Source organism: Rhinatrema bivittatum, chromosome 1, assembly GCF_901001135.1.
Source record: "Rhinatrema bivittatum chromosome 1, aRhiBiv1.1, whole genome shotgun sequence".
NCBI classification, from domain to species: domain Eukaryota; kingdom Metazoa; phylum Chordata; class Amphibia; order Gymnophiona; family Rhinatrematidae; genus Rhinatrema; species Rhinatrema bivittatum.
Genome location: NC_042615.1, coordinates 698221454 through 698244853, shown reverse-complemented (window position 1 = coordinate 698244853; position 23400 = coordinate 698221454). Strand labels below are relative to the sequence as shown.

The 23400-nt window shown below is 42.9% G+C and overlaps 1 protein-coding gene across 4 annotated transcripts in view; it reads left to right on the top strand.

The window, feature by feature from the left end:
* Positions 1 to 23400, top strand: part of HOMER1 (homer scaffold protein 1) — a 365230-nt gene that overhangs the window by 124320 nt on the left and 217510 nt on the right. The window contains exon 2 of one of the 4 annotated variants that reach the window (XM_029575562.1): positions 17681 to 17796. The exons of the other annotated variants lie outside the window; for them this stretch is intronic. The gene's annotated coding sequence lies outside the window, so the exon portion shown is untranslated. The remainder of the gene's footprint in view (positions 1 to 17680; positions 17797 to 23400) is intronic. 4 annotated transcript variants of the gene reach the window in all.

Genomic DNA, 23400 nt, shown 5'->3' with positions numbered 1-23400 from the left:
ACGCATGTTGGGAATAAAAGTCATGGGTTTCGTGGATCGTACTAAATTCGCAAGGAGTTTCCCTGTTTTATTCCCATAGCGAAATAAATTCTGCTCTCCTTTTTGCATTTTATGTTGGGTTCTTAAATGAATAGTAGTGTTCAGTCGGTTAAGTATGCTAAAAAATTGTACTTTGTGGGGTTGGGTCTCGGTGTAAGTCGGTTTTTGCAACCTTCAACTGGTCCCCTAGTTCCAGAAGAGATCGATTTAGTAGTTTTTTTCCGTGAGCTAATGTAGGAAATAATGCTGCCCCTCAGAACTGCTTTCCCCACCTCCCAAAAAAGTTGGGGTGAAGTGGCATGTTGGGTGTTGTGAGATGCATAGTTTGCCCATTGCTCTTTCAGGTATTGGTGGAATTGAACATCATCTTTGAGGGATTTAGGAAATCGCCATATACTCGGTCTAGTCTTTTCAGCATTGGAGTTTAGGCTAAGGGATACTGGGGCATGGTCAGAGATAACCTGTACTTAGATATTAGCTTGTGCTACAGCTGAGAAAGTCTTCCTGGCCACTAGAATATAGTCTATTGGGGAGAGAGATAAATGGGATCGAGAGACATGGGTGTAATCGTGTTCTTCTGGATGCAGTGATCTCCAGCTATTGACTAAACCTAGTTGATTGCATAGGAATCCTATGCCTTTCCCCTTGTCCCCTTTCTGTTGGCGAGTAGATGGGCTTCTATCTTGTGAAGGATCTTGTACACAGTAAAAGTTGCCCAGTAAAAAAAAGTGTACCTAGCATGTTGCAAAGTAGCAGGTTGCATAAGTTAACAAAGAATGCATGTTTATATTCGTTGGGTGCATAGACATTACAGATTGTTACTAAGAATCCATTCCATTCTCCTGTCAAAATGATATAGCGCCCTTCTGGATTTGTTATATTTCTGACTATCATGAAGGTTGGTTGATTTATTAATAAGTATGGCTACTCCCACCTTCTTACCTTGTGCCGCCGAGTATACAGATGTCCCCACCCAATCTCGACGTAGTTTTTCACTTTCAGTGGGGGATAAGTGGGTTTCCTGAAGTCAAACTATGGCTGGTTGTAATTTCTTGAGATGGGATAGTATCTTTTTCATTTTTATAGGTGAGCCCAGCCCATTCATATTCCAGGTTATTAAGTTAGACATAATGATATGGAACCCAATATTGGCATATATACCAGTGGTTAATGACATAATAAGGGTAGGGAGGCCCAGCTTAGCCTCGGCCACCCGGATTGTAGTCTGATACTCCTTTGAACATTTTTGTTTGGGATAGCAGCGAAAACTGTCAGTGCTAGTGGACTTATATGAAGGCAGAGAAGTATGTGTAACATCAAATTACTCTGTGTTTGAATCAGAAGACATAGAATGGTTCTATCACTTTATATCAAAATAAAGAGGAATGAAATCCCATACCCAGATCCCCCCCCACCTCAACCCTCCCCCACTTTCCTTTCCCTTAACCCCTCCCAAAACAATCGTCCATCACAAAGTCCTCTTAAACAGAGGTAATGGAGTCATGTGGATCTATGTGTGAGGGAATCCCTCCTCATACAGGTCATAGAAATTGAGAGTACTAATATGGATGCCAAAACATGGCCTGGATCGCTCCACACAGGATCAATTCGCCTATCAATCAATTTCCCTGCATTGATTTTTTAATACAGTTCTCTCTCATATGGTGGAACGTGGGTTAACTGAGACTGCTAATCAATAGAGATGTGCAATCTTTTTTTGACGATTAGGAGATTCATTCGATATTTCCTAAATCGTTATGGATCGGGAAACTGATAAAACGATTGCATTTTCCCTGACGTTTTGTAAAAAAAAAAAAAAAAATCATGATTTTTTTGTTACTTTTTGTTATTTTTGTTAGTGCGTGCACTAAGCCGAAAAATGATTTTTCACGGAAAAAAAAAGCCGATTTGCGAGAATATGAGATTTTCTCGCAGCCACACAAACCCGAAAGTGGAAACGGTCTGGCACCCAATGCACATCTCTAGTAATCAAATAAGAGCTTATTCACCCTGTTATGCTGGTAATGTCTGTTTTGTCCTTTAAAGGGAGCCAAGGCCGAAAAGTTGGCCGTTTGGAGTGGCGGTACTCATCTGATAACCCACACGTTATCTCTGTTGTGCGATGGCATCCGGTGCTTTTTGGGGTTTCCATATTTGGAGCTTGGGGTGTCTCGGCTCACTCCAGTATCTCCTGGGCTCCAGGGTTCAGCAGGCCCGGTCCGGGAATCCCTCCAATTCACCAGAGAACTTTCCGGCAGCCTGTGTCACATGGGCAGCCGGTCGGCGTGGCAGGGCTTAAAGCAAACGCAGGCTGCGTGTCTGGGGTCCGGGAGGAGAAAGTCTATTGGTAAGTGGATTCAAGTTGTGGATGTTCGGGGTGTTATCATGCGGAGGTCATGCCCTTCAGTCACTCACACTACTTTTATTAATCCGTGCATATTGAGAGATTTATACTGTGCCGGTGCTTCATTTCCATGTTCTTTTACTCTCGCTGCGCTGCCATGCTTAGGGATCCTCCGGGTATCCAAAATTAGGGGATAGTGCTCATAATTTAGCCAGAAAGTCTCCAGCTGCATAAGGGGAATAAAAAAGATGGGCCTTATCTTTATTCCAGAACCGGAGACGTGCCGTGTATTGTAGCGAGAATTTTATTTGCTTTTGATGAAGCATGGAGCATACGGGGGAAAAACCTTTTCAGGCATCAGATACTCAGAGTACTCTTGAAAAAGCCGGATCGGATGTGTTTTGTACATCAAGTTTTATTGCTTCCAGGAGGCTTGCCATATTTTTTGTTTATTTTGGTAGCTGAGAAACTTGGCGATCACAAGTCTCCGTCTTTGTGCATTTTCTCTTCTCACCCCTATTCTGTGCGCACGCTCTAACATCAGATGGCCCTGTAGTTCTGGGAGGCCGAGTGCTTCGGGAATCCAGGTCTCCAGCAGTGAGCCTAGCGCCCGGTCATCCACCGCTTCAGGGAAACCAAGGAACCGAAGGTTAGACCTACGTTCTCTGTTTTCAGCAAAATTGCTTAATACGGAATGGTTCGGGAAATTTTGGAAAACATTCATTTTTTAGTTAGTGCGCACTAACTCCTGATGTAAACTGTTAGTTTTCTTTCTTTTTTGTTTCTTTAGTTAAATACTTCATATGTTCCAATGTCAAGAATATTATCTTGGTATGTAAGATTAAAAAAACATAATAAAAATAAAATTATAAAAAGTAGTATTCTCCCATGCAGAGAGGTGCTGGCCTAACTCAGATTTTCTTAGCCCTAGAAACTTAACTCCTGCTAAGAGATGGAATTAAGTTTACAGTGCTGCTATACAGGCACATATCACAAAAACGTTTCTTCTGCTCTGCTGCCATTTAGCCAGATAAGTACGGACTTATCCGGCTAACTGACTGCAGTTAGCCACCGCCACTTAGCTGGATAAGTCAGTATTTATTCAGCTAAGTGGCGGCGGTTAGCAGTGGCCAGATAGCTGGATAAGTACAATTTATTTGGCTACCTTTTTTTTTTTTTTTTTTTACTCAGCGCGGTCTTTTTTGCCTGGTTCCTTCCCCTCCCCCCACCCAGAGTTAAAATGTATGTTCCACCTGTGCTGTGCTGAACACACATTTTAACTCTGTCTATGCACTTTTTAACTCCTAACACATTAATGTATCATTAGCTTGCTGCATGAGGAGCTGAAAAATAATCTGTGCATTAAAACCATGTGCTGAAATTCAGCGCAGAACTCAATGCACAGATTATTGCATCGACCTGTAAAATTATGCACAGATTTGTTTCACAAATATTAGACAAACTATCCCCTGATTAATTAGGATCAACACTGACCATATTAATATCATTTAGAATTGTCTGTTTTTCTCAACATGCTGGTAAACAGCCAATAATTGAAGTTCTGTGCAGTTTCTCTATCTTTCTGTTGGCAAAGTAGTCTGTGCTGGTGAAGGAGTCTCTTGGCTCAGTACACAGATTAAGTCCGTGTCTGTAGGTTGGTCACTGGAGATTGGGCAGAGATGCAGCAGCCACTGTGTAGGAATCTCAGTAGTGGGTTGCTGGACCTCATAGTGTTGACTGTTGGTAATGGTAGGGTGGCTGCTGGTTGCCTCCTTTGATTGCCTAAGCTGGCTAATCTAGTAGCCAAATTTATGTAGTCAATGCCATATGTAAGGGGAAAAAGAGCCAGGCTTGGTCCTGAACTTGGTCTGTTGGAGGGCTTGAGCTCTGCCCTTGAGCCACAGGGTGGGTCTGTTCACCTGCAGCTAAGTAATCGGAGAAGGCTTGCATACCTACTTTCAGCTCAAACCTGCAATCCCGCCTCTGAGGATTTAGCTTGGTTCTCAGGGGTTTATAAGGGATCACTGGCCCTATTTCAGTGTTCTGGCAACTCATGAGTTGCAGGGAGAGAGCCATGCTGTGGATCACAGAGGAAACTCTGTACCTTGTCTAGAATTAAGAACATAAGAAAATGCCATACTGGGTCAGACCAAGGGTCCATCAAGCCCAGCATCCTGTTTTCAACAGTGGCCAATCCAGGCCATAAGAACCTGGCAAGTACCCAAAAACTAAGTCTATTCCATGTTACCATTGCTAATGGCAGTGGCTATTCTCTAAGTGAACTTAATAGCAGGTAATGGACTTCTCCTCCAAGAACTTATCCAATCCTTTTTTAAACACAGCTATACTAACTGCACTAACCACATCCTCTGGCAACAAATTCCAGAGTTTAATTGTGCGTTGAGTAAAAAAAGAACTTTCTCCGATTAGTTTTAAATGTGCCCCATGCTAACTTCATGGAGTGGTGGTTACAGCCCGGCCACATGAGCCGGGGGTCAAGAATGTCCTCCCCAACCTGGACCCTGCTCACTACAGATGCCAGCCTGAATGGATGGGGAGCACACTGCGAAGAACTCACCGCACAAGGGCGGTGGAACAGAGGAGAGTCAGGGTGGAACATCAACAGACTAGAGGCACGGGCAGTCAGGCTAGCGTGCCTGCGATTTGCCCACAGACTTCGAAACAGAGCGGTCAGAGTGATGTCGGACAACGCCACCACGGTGGCATACATCAACCAACAGGGCGGAACCAGAAGCCAACAGGTATCCCTAGAAATAGCCCCCCTGATGACTTGGGCGGAAGCAAATCTCCAGGACATCTCCGCCGTCCACATCGCTGGGAAGGTCAACACCACGGCAGACTTCCTCAGCAGAGAAAGCCTAAATCCAGGGGAATGGCAGCTGTCGCCCACAGCTTTCCACTTGATTGTGGATCAGTGGGGGACGCCAGGCATGGACCTACTAACAGACAGGTCCAACGCTCAAGTACCCAGATATTTCAGCCACAGGCGGGATCCGCTATCCTAGGGGATCGATGCCCTGGTACAGCCATGGCCTCAGGGGATCCTGCTATGTGCCTTTCCTCCATGGCCCCTGCTGGGCGCCATTATATACAAGATTCAGCGGCACAGAGGCCTAGTTCTTCTAGTGGCCCCGGACTGGCCAAGAAGACCCTGGTACGCAGACATGAGAAGACTACTGGCAGGGACTCCATTTCCCCTGCCTCCACACAGGGACCTGCTGCGGCAAGGTCCCATCCTCCATGAGGATCCAGCTCAATTCTCTCTTACGGTCTGGCCATTGAGAGGGCTAGACTGAAGAAAAGAGGATACTCGGGGCCGGTAATAGATACACTCCTCCGAGCACGCAAGTTCTCCACATCACTAACATATATAAGGATCTGGAGAGTATTTGAAGCCTGGTGCGAAACTCACAGCACCAATCCACATGCCGCTAAGATACCTATCATTTTGGATTTCCTGCAAGATGGCCTTCAGAAGGGTCTGTCCCTCAATTCCATCAAGGTTCAAGTGGCAGCGCTATCCTGCTACGGTCCCCGGAGTGACGGCAACAGCATCGCCACACACCCAGACGTTTCCCGTTTCCTGAAAGGAGTCAAACACATTCGCCCGCCACTGAAGTGGCCAGTACCCCTGTGGAACCTCAACCCAGTTTTGGAATTTCTAGCGGGACACGCCTTCAGACCACTTCGAGGCCTGTCCCTCCGTTTGTTAACCTTGAAGATGGTGTTCCTGCTGGCTGTATGCTCAGCACGCCGCATCTCAGAGCTACAAGCACTGTCCTGCCGTGATCCGTTTCTCAGAATCACTCCAGAGGCTATCCATCTTTGCACGGTTCCTTCTTTCTTACCCAAAGTAGTCTCACCCTTCCACCTCAACCAAACCATATCCTTGCCCACCATGAAAGGTTTGAAGAAGTCTGAAGAAGGTCGAATACTACGCCATCTCGACATCGGCAGGCTGCTGTCCAGATACCTGGAAATGTCAGAAGCAGTACGAAAGACCGACCACCTGTTCGACCTTCACAGCGGGAAGAAGCAAGGGGAAGCGGCCTCACGGGCAACCATCGCCCGCTGGATCAAAGAAGTTATCAAGGCAGCCTACGTAGAAGTGGGAAAACCACCGCCTCTACGGGTCAAGGCTAACTCTACCAGAGCGCAAGCGGCCTCATGGGCAGAAACTAGGATGCTGTCGCCTGCAGAAATATGTAGAGCGGCGACATGGTCCTCCCTCCATACCTTCTCCAGATTCTATCGTCTGGATGTCCAGGCCAGGGAGGACACAGCATTTGCGAGGGCAATCCTGAACGGACCTCTGTCAGCCTCCCACCCAGTCTGGGAGTAGCTTTTGTACATCCTACTTGTTTTGAGTCCATCTTCTACACGCTAGGAAATGTAGAGATTACTTACCTGATAATCTCGTTTTCCTTAGTGTATGCAGATGGACTCAGCATCCCGCCCGGCTGCCGGTAAACATGGGGATTCACCGACTCACGGTAAGCCATGTTTTTCTTATAATAGGCCATCCACCCTGTCAGGTGTCTGCCTTCCGGTTGAGAACACTGGCGGTCTCCAGCTACTATCAATCGGTCAGGGTAATCCTGTTCATTTAATTGATCGGTCAGCTACAGCTTTTGCAAGGAAGATTACTGAATTGCTGCACTTCCTGCGGGGGTATATGTACCAGTGCTGTCGTCAGATCCGTCTCCAACTGCTAGCACGAGCACACTATAACCACTTGTTTTGAGTCCATCTGCATACACTAAGGAAAACGAGATTATCAGGTAAGTAATCTCTACAATGTTGGGTTCCATATTAGGTGCTACAACCCAAGAAAGAGATCTAGGTGTCATAGTGGATAACACATTGAAATAGTCGGTACAGTGTGCTGCGGCAGTCAAAAAAGCAAACAGAATGTTGGGAATTATTAGAAAGGGAATGGTGAATAAAACGGAAAATGTCATAATGCCTCTGTATCGCTCCATGGTGAGACCACACCTTGAATACTGTGTACAATTCTGGTCGCCGCATCTCAAAAAAGATATAATTGCGATGGAGAAGGTACAGAGAAGGGCTACCAAAATGACAAGGGGAATGGAACAACTCTCCTATGAGGAAAGACTAAAGAGGTTAGGACTTTTCAGCTTGGAGAAGAGACAACTGAGGGGGGATATGATAGAGGTGTTTAAAATCATGAGAGGTCTAGAACGGGTAGATGTGAATCGGTTATTTACTCTTTCGGATAGTAGAAAGACTAGGGGGCACTCCATGAAGTTAGCATAGCCACTGCCATTAGCAATGGTAACATGGAATAGACTTAGTTTTTGGGTACTTGCCAGGTTCTTATGGCCTGGATTGGCCACTGTTGGAAACAGGATGCTGGGCTTGATGGACCCTTGGTCTGACCCAGTATGGCATTTTCTTATGTTCTTAATGACCGTTTGGGTCCATAAGAAAGACTAATATATCATCAGCAAAGGCTGCATATTTAAATAGCTATGATTGCTTCTCTGAGTGCAAGTCTATTCTCCTCACCTCCTCAGTCATCTGGATAGACAGTAGCAGTGGTTCAAGATTCAGGAGGAAGAGAAGAGGGGAAAGCGGACAACCTTGTTGAGTACCTCTAGTGACATGAAAAGTGTCCGATTGGGAACCAGTTATCAAAATAGAGGCTTTCGGGTCCTGATAGAGCAATCGGATCATATTGTAAAAAAACAACCCTCCTGTGTCCCCATATGCTGCAAAAGATGAAACAAATACCCCCATTCTACTCTGTCGAATGCTTTTTCAGCATCAAAACTAACTACTAAGATGTAGGTTTCTTCCAATCGACCACAGAGTGCCTTAGCAGTCATCACCAGCTTAATGTTGGTAAGGGCATATTGCTTCTTTGCAAAGCCTAATTGGCGTGGTCTGTTAAGGGGATGGTAAGATGTCTGCCAGGCGCTCCGCCAAAACTTTAGCCAATAATTTTTGGTCAAAGTTCAACAAGGAAATGGGTCGATAAGAGGCAGGAAAGAGGATTTTTACCGGCTTTGGGAATGAGAGTTATGTGAGCTGTGTTCACATGCTCGGGGTAGGTAGCAACTTGAACCAGAGTGTTAAACACCTGTGAAAGGGTCACCCCAAGAGAGTCTATTAGGCATTTATAGAATTCTGCACTATACCCATCCGGGCCTGGGGACTTGAACAGTTTGGCCTGATGGATAGCCCAATTGACTTCGTCCTTAGTAACCGGTCTGTTCAACCTTAAACACTGCTCAGAGGTAAGGCGGGGGAGATTAAGTTTAGCACAGAACTGCTCCTAATCCCAACTTTCATAAGTATAAAGATCTGAATAGTATTTCTGAAAACAGCCTAAAATTGAGGGAGTGTCATTGACAATCCGGGCCCTTGGAGGAACGCAAAGCAGGAATATATCTAGGCCCTCGAAGATTTTATCAGATTCTCCAACAGTTGCCCAGGCTTGTTACCAAATTGGTATAATTTAAACTGATAATTCAAGAAACTTTTTTTGGCTCTTTGGAGTAGTGAATTAATCACTATTTGTAATGTGAGGTAGGATTCCTTATTGACACGGGTATTAGAGCGTAAAAGAGTGTGTTTAACTTGTTGAAGAGATCAAATGTTTATCGAGCATCTTCTTCCTGTGGGCCAGATATGAGATGATATCCCCTCGAAAAAGACTTCACAGTGTACCAGAACAATATTGGGTCGTTCCTATATTGAGAATTCAAATTTGAGTAATCTGCCCATTTTTCTCGAAGGTATTCCTGAAAGGGTATATCATCTGCCAGAAAGTAAGGAAAGTGCCAAACAAAGGAGGGAGATGCTGAAGAAGACTGATAATTCAACCCATACCGGGGTGTGGTCAGAGATAAAGATATCATCTATCACTGCATCTGTAACTTTAGAAAAAAGGTGACTGCTTACCAAGATATAATCTAACCTGGAATACATGGCGTTGGCTCTGGATAAATGGGTAAAATCTTTGTCCAACGGGTGTAGTGTTCTCCAAGCGTCCACCAAGTGTAAAGTATGTTTCTGAAATGAGATCCCTTTACTGGATGAACCATCCCTCTGGTTGGAATGAGATTTATCCAACTGAGGGTCTCGAACTGCATAGAAACTGCCTCCTATAACAATATCCTGATCCAGGTAGAGGAGGGGGAGTCTGATAGATTTCCCTAAAAAAAAGTCGAACTGTAGGTGTTAGGGGCGTAAAGGTTACATAAGACAAGAGTAGAATGGTTTAAATCTACAACAAGGATGATATATTGGCCCTGGGAATTTTTAATTTCAGCCTTAATGGTAATAGGCAAATGTTTATGGATCAGGATAGCCACCCCAGCAGATTTAGTGGAGGCAGATGCATAGTGTACCGAACCCACCCAGTTTTGATGCAACTTTGCATGTTCCAGATCACTGAGATGTGTTTCTTGTAAAAATAAATAATACCAGGTCTGCTGTTATTTATTATTTTTTTTTTTAAAGTAAGGAGGATCTTGGACCTTTTAATGGCAGAGTTAATGCCTAGACATTCCAGGAGAATATGCGGCTCCCTTGGCCAGCCATCTATAGATAACTGGAAAAGATAGAATGAAGGACCTGCCAAGATATTGTAAGGGGGGAACCCTCCCAGCACAGGCTCCCACCTTGGACTTAATTGCAAGGCACAGTATAACATGACTTCAAATGTAAAAGAAACATAAGGACACAGCATGCACACAGCCAAGAACACACAATCCACGTTCCCTTACCCACTTTCTCACACACACACACACACACGCACACATGCAGCCTCTCACACACGCACACAAGCAGCCTCTCACACACGCACACACGCAGCCTCTCACACACACTCACACACGCAGCCTCTCACACACACACACGCAGCATTCCTCTCTTGCTCATGCACACACACATAAGAAAAGGCTTCCTCTTTATCTCTCGTATGCACAAGCTGGCTGCCTTTTTCTCTCTTATACACATACAAAGAGACCACTGCTGGTTGACAAGAACGTAGATGGAGGTGGAGGAGATGAAACTCTGTTTACGGATGAGAGTGTGTGGGAAGAGTTGGGCAAACTGAAGGTGGACAAGGTCATGGGGCCAAACGAGGTACATCCCAGGATACTAAGGGAGCTCAGATATGTGGTGGCTGGTAGGCTGAAAGACGTGTTCAATAAATCCATGGAAATGGGAATGGTGCCACGAGATTGGAAAAAAGTGGTGGTTGTCCTGTTTCACAAGAGTGGGAGCAGAGGAGAGGCTGGAAACTACAGACCAGTTAGCATCACCTTAGTGGTAGGAAAATTAATGGAGACTTTGCTGAAGGAAATGATAGTGTACTTTCTACAGCCCGGTAGGATGCTGGACCCAAAACAACATGGATTCACCAGGGGAAGATCCTGTCAAACAGATCTGATTGATTTTTTGAGTTGGTGATGTGACAGAGTGCCCTATAGAAACCCTCAGAATACCTTAAGAGACCAATCCCAGCAGTCTGGGCCTAGTCCACCTTAACACAGGGCATTCTGGATGCAGGGTGTCCTTTCTGATCAGGAATAACCATAGGCTCAGAGGAGAGAAAAACAGGCCCTGGGGAAAAGAAGACAGCTTTTTATAACATAACTGACCTATTAAAGTTGTTTTGCTGACATACTGCAAGGTAAGCAGTCTTGAATTATGTTTGATGTATGAAGAATAAAAGTTGTGAAAGAGGAAACTGGAGTCCAGACTATGATTCTGTCCTCCAGCCAGCTATAAACCGCTCATGCTTTCTGATATATGGTTTCAGGTCGGAGATCTTCTGCACTAAGTGACTGCACAGGCAGAAATCCAAGTGTCTGAAAAGAGGCATTTGTAGAAAGTTTCTGCACTGGCAGGAACACTGAAGGAAGAGAGAATTTTTTTTTTAAAGTGTGTTAAGCATCGCACAGAGAAATACACTGAAGGCAGAAAGAGTTTGCTCTAAGCAGCACACAGAGAAACACTGGTGTAAAGTGCACTTATTAAACCCCCCCCCCCCCCCCAAAAAAAAAACAAACAAACCCTGTAAAGGGTTTTTTCTTTTCCTGGGGCTTACTACTCTCACATCCACATACATCTTTGGCAACAGATCAAAGGGGCCATTCCCCCGCCTGTATAGTCAAGAGTCAAGCAATGAGTAAGGGCCGGAGAAGCCAGCAGGTTTTTTAAAATTTTGTTTTCCTATCCCTGGAAAGATTCATGCAGGTGTTTATTTCCTGGGGAAAAGAAAAAAGAGAAGCCAGTGTGCTTAAAATAAGAGTTGCCATGCACTTTTGGGTACTGAGAGTTTGCCAGACCCAAGAGCCGTGTGAGAGGGAGAACCTGAGGCTCGAGGTTAGGCAGCTGGAGTGATCTACCAGAACAATGAAGCTAGAGAACCCAGACACGAGAGTAAATGCCTAGAGTGAATGAACAGGGAAGGTCAACAATTCCTAAGAGAGCTAGATGACTTACTGGCAGAGATGTCCGATGAACTGGTCAAGTTGTGGCAATGGCCTGAGGAGACCACTGGTAATGCAGAAAAGGAACAGCAAGAGAGAGTGCAAAAGACTATATTACCTGAGAGAGCATGGAGGAGCTTAAAGGGAAGCTGAGAAAGAGGGCCTGCGGAGACCCAGAGAGAGGTGTCACAGAGAGCCTTGGGGGGAGGGCTATGCAGACTGCCCAGAAGGAGGCACTATTGAAAGGCCTGAGAAATGCAATAGGAAAAAGCCTAAGCGGGATGCTACAGGGACGCCTGAGGAAGGCCCTGTAGGGTGCCCAAACACCGAAAAGAGCCCTGGAGAGGATATCACAGACTGCCCAGAAGGGGGCAGTACCAAGTGGCCTGCGAGAGGCAGTATCAAGGAGCTGGAGAGAGAGGCTCTAGCAAGGGGCCAGAGAACCCAGAAACTGCTCTGCAGGGCAAATAGTAGAACAAAAGCCAGAAGGACAGGAGTCCTATGCATGGTTGCAAACAGGAGAGCAGCACCCTTCTAGAATGGCTATCCCACTCACTGAGGGCGGTGCGACCCAAGAAGCTGAGGGGATAAAGAAAAAACAAGAGGTCAATACTGAGGCGGTGGTAGAGGTCTGGAGCCCAGAGGTCCAGCAGTTGAAGGAGATGCCAGACCATTTAGGGAAAATACTGGCATGCTACCCATCAACGAGAGAAAGAGACTGAGAAAGCCAGGACTGGTGAAGAAATGAAGTTCCTGGAAATCCAGCCTGGAGAGGTCAAGATGCCAGTGAAATGGACGTTCCAGGTAATGGGACTTGGGGTTAACCAGCATGGGTTACCCAGAGAACCAAGAGGGATTGAGTGGCTGTATTGAAGCCTCATATAGAGAAACCCAGGAGGCTGGGGGAGAGGGGTGCCTTGGGAGAAGAGGAAGTTACCCTTGATTATAGAGAATCCCCAGAAGGTAAAGGGCTGGGCATTCCAAGGTTTGAATCCCAGTATCCTAAGGCAGGAGGGGGTGAGAATGGGAAAATGGTTGCCCTAGATTGAGACAGGTCCCAAGGGCAAGGGTAGCGCAGGGTCCTACAGAGGGACATAGCCCTGGTAAGGACAGTCGCTCAATTGGATAACATTGAGCTCAGTGGGAGGGTATACTTATTTTTATTTTATTTAATGATTTTTGTATACCGGCTTTCATATCAATACATATCACGTTGGTTTACAACATAAATCAAATGTTGGTTACAACATTTGCGTATTAGAGGATAACTGTTAAAAAAAAACAAGTTCATTTAAAATATAAAATCTGTCTCAGCATAAGCTAAAATATAAAAACTATGGATCAAAGCACATCTTAAAAATACAACAGTGACCTATAGAAAACCTCAGAACATCTTAAGAGATCAGTCCCATTGGTCTGGGCCCAGTCCACCTTAACATAGGGCATTCTGTGTGCAGGCAGTCTTCTCCAAGCAGGAATAAAGCATAGGTTCAGAGGAGAACAAGTCAGGCCCTGGAGAGAAGAAGGCAATGCCTTATAACATAACTGACCTACTGAAGTTGTCTTCCTGACATGCTGCAATATAAGCAGTTTTGAATTGTGTTTGATGTGTGAAACATAAAGGTGTGCAAGAGGAAACTGGAATCCAGACTCTGAATCTGTCCTCCAACCAGCCATAGACCACTCATGCTCTGTGACAGGTGATCAGAGAACTGGATTGAGGAAGAGCACTAGATGTGATTTACTTAGATTTCAGCAAAGCTATTGATACGGACCCACACAGGAGATTAGTGAACAAACTGAGAAGTTTGGGAATGGGCACAAGGTAGTGGCATGGATTGCAAACTGGTTGACTGATGGGAGACAGCGTGTAATGGTAAGTGGAATCTTCTCTGAAGAAAGAACGGTGTTAAGTGGCATGCCACAGGGATCGGTTTTGGGACCGGTGCTGATCAATATCTTTGTGAGCGACATTGCGGAAGAGATAGAAGGTAAAGTTTGTCTATTTGCGGATGATAGATCTGCAACAAAGTAGACATGCCTGAAGGAGTAGAGAGAATGAAAAGTGATTTAAAGCTTGAAGACTGGTCAAGGATTTGGCTGCTAGGATTTAGTGCCAAGAAGTGCAGTGTCATGCATCTGGGGTGCAGTAATCCAAAGGAACTGTATGTGATGGGGGGTGAGAGACTAATATGCACGGATTGGGAGAGGGACCTTGGGTGATAGTATCTGCCTTTCTGAAGGCGGTGAAGCAATGTGACAAGGTGATAACTAAAGCCAGAAGAATATGTGGATGCATAGGGAAAGGAATAACCAGCAAGAAAAAGGTGGTAGTGATGCCCTTGGTGAGGCCTCAGATGGAGTACTGTGTTCAGTACTGGAGCCTGTATCTCAAAAAGGATAGAGATAGGATGGAGGCTGCCCAAAGAAGGGCAACCAAAATAGTGTGGGGTCTGTATCGGAAGACTTATGAGGAGAGGTTGAAGGATCTGAACATGTACACCCTGGAAGAGAGGAGGCTCAGGAGGGACATGATACAGGCCTTCAGATACCTGAAAGGATTTAATGATGCACAGACTTTGAACCTTTTCCATTGGAAAGGAAACAATAGAACTAAGGGTCACAAAATGAAAATCCCCGGGGAAGACTCAGAACCTACGTCAGGAAATATTTTTTGTACGGAGAAGGGTAATGGATACCTGGAATGCCACATACACACACACCCCTTGCCTCTCTTTCACACAAACACAAGTAGGATACTTCTTTCTCTCACAACTGTGCATTTTCTCCTTATTCTGCTGCTTCCAGCCTGGGCTCCACTGGTGACACACAACCTCATCTTCCTCTGCCACCCATGGCCTCTTCGTTTTCTCAGCTGCCTCAGAGAAAAGAGACAGCACACTAAGTCTGTGAAGAAAGGATCCATTTTCTGTGATGTCCGATGGTGTCTGTTTCCTTTATTCGCACCATTTTAAATGCCTCAATTTGCATTTCTCAGTTTCATTAATGCAAATTAATAACTACAAGATAAACAGTAGGAATGGGCATTAGAGAGAAATGGAAATGAGATGACATTTCCTATTTCTTTTCAGGTCGTTTTCAAAAGAGAACTATTTAAATTCTGACAAAAGTTCATTGGAATTTCATCCCATTTTGAAAATCTGGAGGAAAAAAGTCATCTGTTGGACATTGGCCTAGGCCCAAAGCTAGTGCCTCGTGTAGGAATATGGCATGGCCTGAAGCCAGGGCCTCAGCTTAGACCCAAAACATGGCCCGATACAGGGGATGTGGCCTAATCCTGAGCGCCATGCCAGGTTCTTGGCCTAAATTGTGGCCTGATGCTGGGGCTTTGGCTGAGATCCAGGGAAAGACTCAGACCTGGGAAATTTCCTGCCCCTGCACCTACCTTATCCATCGTGAATCTGACGCCATGTCTAGACCCAGTCCTGATGCCTGGGCTTGAACAAGTCCAGGCCTGGTGCCAAAGCCCAGTCTGGAGGCTGGGTCTAGACACCTGGGCCAAGTCTGGTCCTGACATCTGGGCCTCTGCCTAGGCCAGGACTTATGTTCAGACCTGACGTCAGTGCCTGGTCTGGAGGCCAGGTTTCAATGCTTGGGCTTCAGCCCAGGTCCAACACCGGGACCCGATGCTTAGGCTAGGGCCTAGGGCCTAGCCCAGAGGCCTGTAGTGGATGGGAGGATGGGGGGTTTTGCCTTGTAGTCTGGATCACACAAGCACACCAAGAAAATGACAACACCCGACTATGCCTTATATGAAAAGCTATATTGTTCTGTATAATATATGCATAAAAGGATGCTTATAAGAACGTATGAGACAAAAAACAAAACAGGTTATATATCCGCACATGAACAAGGGTAAATAATCTTTTCTTGCTAACAGGAAGCTATATATACAAATGCTTAGCAAAAGTTGTCACTTTCCTGAAGAAAACATTCGCCAGGCTCCCCAGACAAGTATCAGAAAGCGTTGTCTCAGTGGGTGGATTGACTGGTACTGGAAATTTTGTTGTTGTGGAGATTGTCTTGTTGAAATGGTCTGGTTTAACTCTTGGCAGAGAATCTACCCATCCCACTGGGCGCTAATATTTTATGACTTTTGATAGCACATGCGTTGAATTGTTTTTTCTTTGTTCCTAACTCTCCTGAAATATTGCCTAACTGATGATAAAAACTAGTGCATGTGTCAGGACAGCTCTGAAATAGCAGATTTCTTGTGTTGTATTCACTACTTCTAATCATTATATTGTACATAATTCTCTTTAACTTGTAAGACCATTATCCCTTGCATTTTTCTACATCTAACACATTTGGTTGGACACCAGAATCATCATAATATCTGTATCAATAGCATTAATGCCATGTAAACAAAAGCAATTATATAACTATTTCAGAAAACAATCACCACTGTGATTAGAATGTGTGTGCCTCAAAAACTAAAAGTACACTTGTATTCATGAGGTCTGTAAAAGTTTATTCTGTGTCTATAAAGTCTTTATGGGCAGATGTCAGGTGTTTTTAGCTCTCAGCACTAGTAGAGTTACTTGGTTTTACTTTTCAATGAACACCAAGGACAAGATTTAACTCCTTAACTATCAGCTGGCTCTAATTGGTATTTATCTTTTTATTAAGTCTTGTCTCCATCTTGTATTTTGACTTTTCTGTGTGTGACCTTGAGGTTTTGTAGCCTGCTTCTTATCAGACTAGGGAAAGAGAGGCTGCAAAGTTAGAGCTGAGGGCTATGGACTGTGACACAGTATGTTTTCAGTGTACTCAAACAAGCACAAAGCTGCATGCTATAACTAAGAATAAATCATAACTGTGTTTCTCTCTCATAAGGAGCTAAATTAACCCTTTGCGTAATACATTGAAGTGACTTCTGCAAGACTGTTCCTTTACCTCTAATACAAGGGCGGGTCCCATGCCTCAGCCTGGGCCTGGGCCAGGTTCTGATGCCTGGGCCTTGGCAGCCCGGTTCCAATGCCTGGACCTTGGCCTACAACAAAATCACACACTCCACAGAGGAGGATGCACTGGAGTTAATTTACTCCAGTGTGTCCCCAGCAGACAGTTATTTTCAAGAAAGAACAGGAAGAAGAGACAGCAGACCTATGAGGCCTAGGAAATAAACATTTAAAGAAAACAAAACCTAAAAATGAAACAAAAAACAACAAAATTTTTACTTCTTCCCACCCCTAATAAACAGTATGATTGGTCCAGGCATATAGTATTTTTCAAACTGCTGGTTCAGCTTATGGGCAAACAGACATATAGCATATGACTGCTGGAGACATCTCATTGATATGTTTGCCATCTCTGATAGGTTAATTTATTTGAGAAAAACTCAAAGATGAGATTGGTTGGCGCTGTGCTTGCCTGGTATCAGCAAAACAGTTTTCCTTTGTTCATAAAGATGGTCAAGTTCCTAGACTCCTTTGGGCTACAACTTCATATTCAGAAAGCATACAAAAGTCTATTAGAATGTTTTTTTGGGCATGGCTTTTACAGTTCTCTAGTGTAGATTTTTTTTTTTTTTTTTTGGAGAGGCTTTGATGATCACAGGTGCTTCTTGACTTATTTGCATTTGATATAATTAACCATAAGATTTTTCTGCCTCTCATGGCTGATACAGGTATTTCTTATGTTATTTTGCACTAGTTCCAATCATATCTAATAGGATATTTCCAACAAGTTAGTTGGTCAGGTCTCTTTATCTTGGATTGCTGTAGAAACAGGTGTGCCTCAGGGTTCTGCTTTGTCTACTGTCCTGTTTAACATTTATTTGCAGACTATTATTGGACCTGGATGTTGTATACCATCTCTACACGGATGACATCCAGTTGGCAGTTCCTATTACAACAGCAGTTCCTGAGATACTGAACAGAGTGGCAACATGTTACAGCTGTAAGTCACTGGCTGCATGCAAAAAAGAATGTTAAACATTGTAAAACCTGAATTAATGATATTATCCATATTTCCATGCTCAGGCATTCCTCCATTTTTACAAATAGGTAATTTACACTCTTTCATCACAATTGAGGAATTTGGATATTATCTTTGATTCTTCTTTATTTCTTCCCAAGTCAAAGCATCAGCACAGTGTGCCTACTATAAATTGCGCATACAATGGTGCTTAAAGCCATTTCTTACTACTCGGGAATTTTGATCAGTTTTATAGATTGTTTTCTCAGGGTTAGACCACTGTTTTATATATTGGCCTACTAGCTTTGACTTTAAGACCATTACAGGTTATTATAATATACAGCAACATGGCATTGATGGGAATGTGCTGTACTGAGCATATCTTCCCTGCATTGGCTGCCGATCTTTTGGCGCATTAGGTTCAAAATCCTGTCAGTGGTTTTCAAATCACTTAATGAGAAGGAACTGTATAGTTTGTGCTCAGCCTTATAGGTTTATAGACATTTGCGTTCACTGATATCTCGAGAGGAGTCTATCAGATATTCTTTCCTTTCAAATTGCTCATTTGTGTGAAACAAGGAGACCGGTGTTCTGAATTGTAGGTAGGTTTGCCAACTACTCTGATTTTTTTTTTTCTGGACTGTACAGAATTTTGAGCTAATGTACTAAAGAAAGAAAGAGGGTTAAACATATTTCAGAAATGTCCTGATGTTATTCCTTTAGCCGCAAGTTAGCTTTGAGCCATCCTTGCAATTATAGATACAGTGTTCACTTTGGAGCTATGATATATTCTTATTCGCTCTGCCTTGGATACATTTATTTTGAGTCACTTGCATAGACTTCATTCCATGAATTAATTTACAGAATTGTAGTTTGGCCCCTGGACTGGTAAAATCAAACCTGTCTTAGAATTAAGTTCAAGAGCATTATACTTTAAAGGGCCTGATTTTCATAAGCATTTCCATGCCTAAAACTGGGTTTTAGGCATGGAAATGACCTTGACCCATGAGGGTGTGCTTTTGAAAATTACTACAGACTTAAATATTGTCCCCCTTCCAGTCATTAGTTCAAATTTGATCATGATATTATCACTATTGCCCAGTAGCCCCATCATCCTTACCTCTCTCACCAAATCCTTATCTAAAATAGCTCCTTCTCTCATTGGTTCATGAACCAATTGCTCCATGAAGCAGTCGTTTATTCCATCCAGGAACTTTGTCTCTAGCATGTCCTGATGTTACATTTATCCAGTCAATATTGGGGTAATTTAAATTTCTGATTCAAGGCAACACCGGGGCTGCCAGACTGGATTTAGGCCTTGGCTACTTGGCAAATGGTTTAGATCTCATCTTTGAGGTCACGGGCTGCAAGCTTGACCGCAACCCTAGATTATTGCTACTTTTTATAGATCTCTGTGTGATTCCAGAGCGATATTGTAGACTGATCCAGTTCATAATTGTGGCAAAATGTTGTGAATCATCTGCTTGGTGGTGTAAACCAGGAGTTCCCCGTAAATCTTATGTTCAACTTAGGCTTGTTGCTTTGTATACTATGTATAAGCTCACGGCTTATAGTTATGATTCTCTATCTTGATTTCATCAGACATGGGGGTTGTACATCAGTTGGCGAGAGGCCCAAAACTTGGATTAATGTTGATCAAGAAGCCCATGAAGAGATGGTTTGCTCACACACATGTACTTTCTGTATTTCATTTCTGTAGTTCATATTTTATTTTTGTCTTCTAATTGAGAGCCAGAAGGATACTAGGGAAGAGGGGAGTCATGCGGGGGGGGGGGGGGGGGGGGTTGTAGGTGAGTGATGGGGGTGTTTATAAAACAAAGGACAAGTCACACATTGGTGCTGCATTGTCATTTTTATTTGTGATTATTAATCTATCAAATGGGTATATCACACTGTATTGATGTTCATTGTCAATTGTTCAGTGGTTGTTTGTTATGCTCTAACTTTGTCTAATAAACATTACATTATATAAAAAAAAAAGGTAATTCTGCGCTTTAGGTCAGCACAAATAGCTTTTATATGGAAAAAGAAAAGAGCAAGATTTAATTACATAATATGTAAGGACAAGAGACAGTGAGGTCAGGCATTGCCAGATTTGAGAGCTTATAATGTGGCATCTTTAATATGCTATATACAGGATTGGATATCATTACATGAAAAATGTAATCTAAACATTTAATGGAGGAATTGGTTAACCTTGGTACCCAATAAATTAAATTTTTAGGTTGCGAACAATGTATCTTCAGAACCATGGGGTTTTTGGTTTCAAGCTATCCATAAAGCATGGAAGTGGTGGAGGAAGATAAATAAAATCTCACGTATGTGTTTCCTTTTGTATGTTTGACGGGTAATCATGACTTCCCTAGTGGCTTAGACTATGGAGTGTTTAGAGAATGGAGAAATAAGGGATTATACTGTTTAGGGCAATTAGTAGATTTTGTCTGTGTTCATCTTTACTCCTTTCAGCAACTGAAAGAAGAATGGGAGATACCAAATGGAAATTACTATGCCTATTTTCAATCACGACTTTGTTTATCCTTCACGAAAGTTGACTTGGTTCATAGCTTCTACAGATGCAGAAGAGGCTTTCTTTGATATAACACCGAAATTTAACAAGATTGGAATATGGAATGATGCATATCAATGAAGTGTAGCAAAATATCCACATACGCAAATGAGTTATGTATAGAGTGAAGATCTAGGGGTTCAATTGGACATGCAGAATGTGTTAGAAGCTTTTTCTGCTCTTTATAGATATTTAAAGCCAGCAAATTTGAGGGAAGTACAATTTAAGATTCATCATCATATAATACTAGAACTGTTGGGGCTAAAATGAAACTGTGGGTATCAGGGGTTGGTCTAAAGTGCTGAAGGCACTAGTGCACTTTATGGGTGGGCCCAAGTATTGTGACTTATGACATTTAATAACACTATAACCTGGAATGGTAAAATGCTATGGGGTAGATTTTAAAACCATTGCTCACGCAAAAACAGCCACATATGCGTATGCCTGTACACGTGTTTAGAAGAAGGAAGCAGAAAAGGAGTAGGGCATGGGTGTTCTGGGCCAAGACTGAAGTACGTAACCACGAATCTTGCAAAGACAACGTGCGTATGTTACCTGCATAACTTTGCTACAGGTCCTTGGGGGGGGGGGCAAGAGTGTCTCTGTATAGGGTCAGTCTGACACTCTATATATAGGTACCACTGAAGAGAGATACTTTAATCAAGGTGGGTTTTTGGGTGGTTTGTTGGGGTTAAGGTGAGTGGTGTTAGACACATTCAGAAGTGTTATAAAATTGACATACTAAAGAATTTTAGTCCTTATAACTGATGAAAAGGAGTTGATTTGTATAATGCAGCTAGCAGAGACTGCAGTGTACAAAGCAACTCCTCTTGTTAGACTTTTCATTGCACATATTCTCAGAAAGGAGCTGTGCATTTGAGCTACCACTGTTTATGTTGCTGTGAGGTACTAAAAATACATTCCAGGTTCTGGGACCACTCTTTGAATATATTACCTTCCGTCCCCAGCAAGAAATCTTTATTACCCACTAGGAGCAAGAAAGGAGAGGCCACTGGGCTATGTCCTATATTCTTTCTCCAACAAATTCATGCCTTTTGGATGGCAGTCTAAGTAAGTAATGTTGTTCTTTATGACCGTTTACCAGTTTGCCTGACCAGAGACATCTGATTTGCTGATCCCTTGTTACATTGGAATCCTCCAGCCTTCTGGTCCCATAGACAATTTAAATGATAGTTTATAAATTACCAATAACAGGTCTGCAATTTCATTTTTCAGTTTTTTCAGCACTCTGGAATGTATACCATCTGGTCCAGGTGATTTGCTCTTCTTTAGTTTGTCAGTTTCCCCTATTGCATCTTCCAGGGACACGGAGATTGTTTGTTTCTCTGAATCATCACCTTTGAATAACATTTCTGGCATGGTTTATCTCTCTTACATTTTCCTCTGTGAAGATCGAAGCAAAGAAAGTTCCCTTTTTACCCCTTGATAATCTAATAGTCCAGCTGACTCCCTTGCAGGCTTTTTACTTTGAATTTGCCTGAAAAAGGTTTTATTATAAGTTTTTGCTTCCATAGTCAGCTTCTTTCAAATTCTCTCTTGGCCTTCCATATCCGTGCTTTGCATCTAACTTGCCAGTGCTTATGTTCTTTCCTGTTTTTTTCATTCGGATCCCTTTTCCATTTCTTGAAAGATGTTATTTTAGCTATTATAGCCACTCACCTCACCTTTTAACCATGCCAGTAGTCATTTAGCCTTCCTTCAGCCTTTTCTAATGCCTGGAATACATCTGGTCTGGGCTTCCAAGATTGTATTTTCAAAAAAGGCCCATGCCCAATGTAAACTTTGCAGCTGCTCTTTTCAGTTTTTTCCTAATCGTTTTCCACATTTTAATGAAACATATTTGTTTTTAATAAAGAACAACATCTCCATTGAACAAAAACAGTACAATGGCAATTTTCTTCACCATATTCCCTCCCGACTGTTTTCCACATTTTATAATAGTCACCTTTTTGAAAATTAAATTCTGTTGCACTAGATTTCTTGAGTGTATTCCCTCTAGTTAAGTCAAATTTGATCATGTTGTGATCACTATCACCAAGCGGCTCCATCACTGTTACCTCTCACACCAAATCCTGTGTTCCACTAAGAACTAGGTCTAAAATAGTTTCCCCTCTTATTGGTTCTTGTACCAGCTGCTTCATGAAGCAGTCATTTATTTCATCAAGGAATTTCATGTGTTAATGAGTAGACGTGCAGCAGCATGTTTACTCACTAACAGAAAATGAAACAAGCATATTACCCCCTTTCTAAAACATCTCCATTGGCTACCAATTCGACAGCACATCCATTACAAGATCTTATCTACTATTCACAATTTGATCCATAACCCATCAACGGTTTGGTTTTGTTCTTTGTTGTGTCTTTACCAACCTCCAAGACTCTTGATAAAAATTTTCTTCAGGTACCTAACAGCAAATAGCTAGGCTAGACCTTACCCATAAATGCGCTTTTTCCTTGGCAGGTCCTATCCTGTGGACTATATCTGACTTCTCACAAATGCAAAGGAATTCAAAAAGGCTGATAAATCTTATCTGTGTTCATTAATTTTCACTGAACCTCAAGTTTAATTATGCTTTCTTCTGCTTTTTATTTTCAAAGTCATATTTTAGGCACGTTTTCCTTTTAATTTCTATTTTTGTAACATTTACTTTTTCTATTACTTTCATATTTGTTTGTTGTCAGTGCTTTATTATGTGTGTTAACTTGTGTAAACCGCCTAGACCTAAATAACGTATAGGCGGTATAGAAATTTTTTAAATACAAATAAATAAATCTTTTTATTATGTCCCGATATAACATTCACTCAATTGAAATCGCCCATTATTACTGTGGTGTTGATTTTGTTAGGTTCCCTAATTGCTTTTAGCTTTTCATTGTCTGTCTGTTCATTTTGGCCAAGTGGAGAGTAATACATGCCCACTGCTATTGTATTCCCCTTTTTCACCTGGAATTTCTATCCATAAAGATTTGGTATTGCA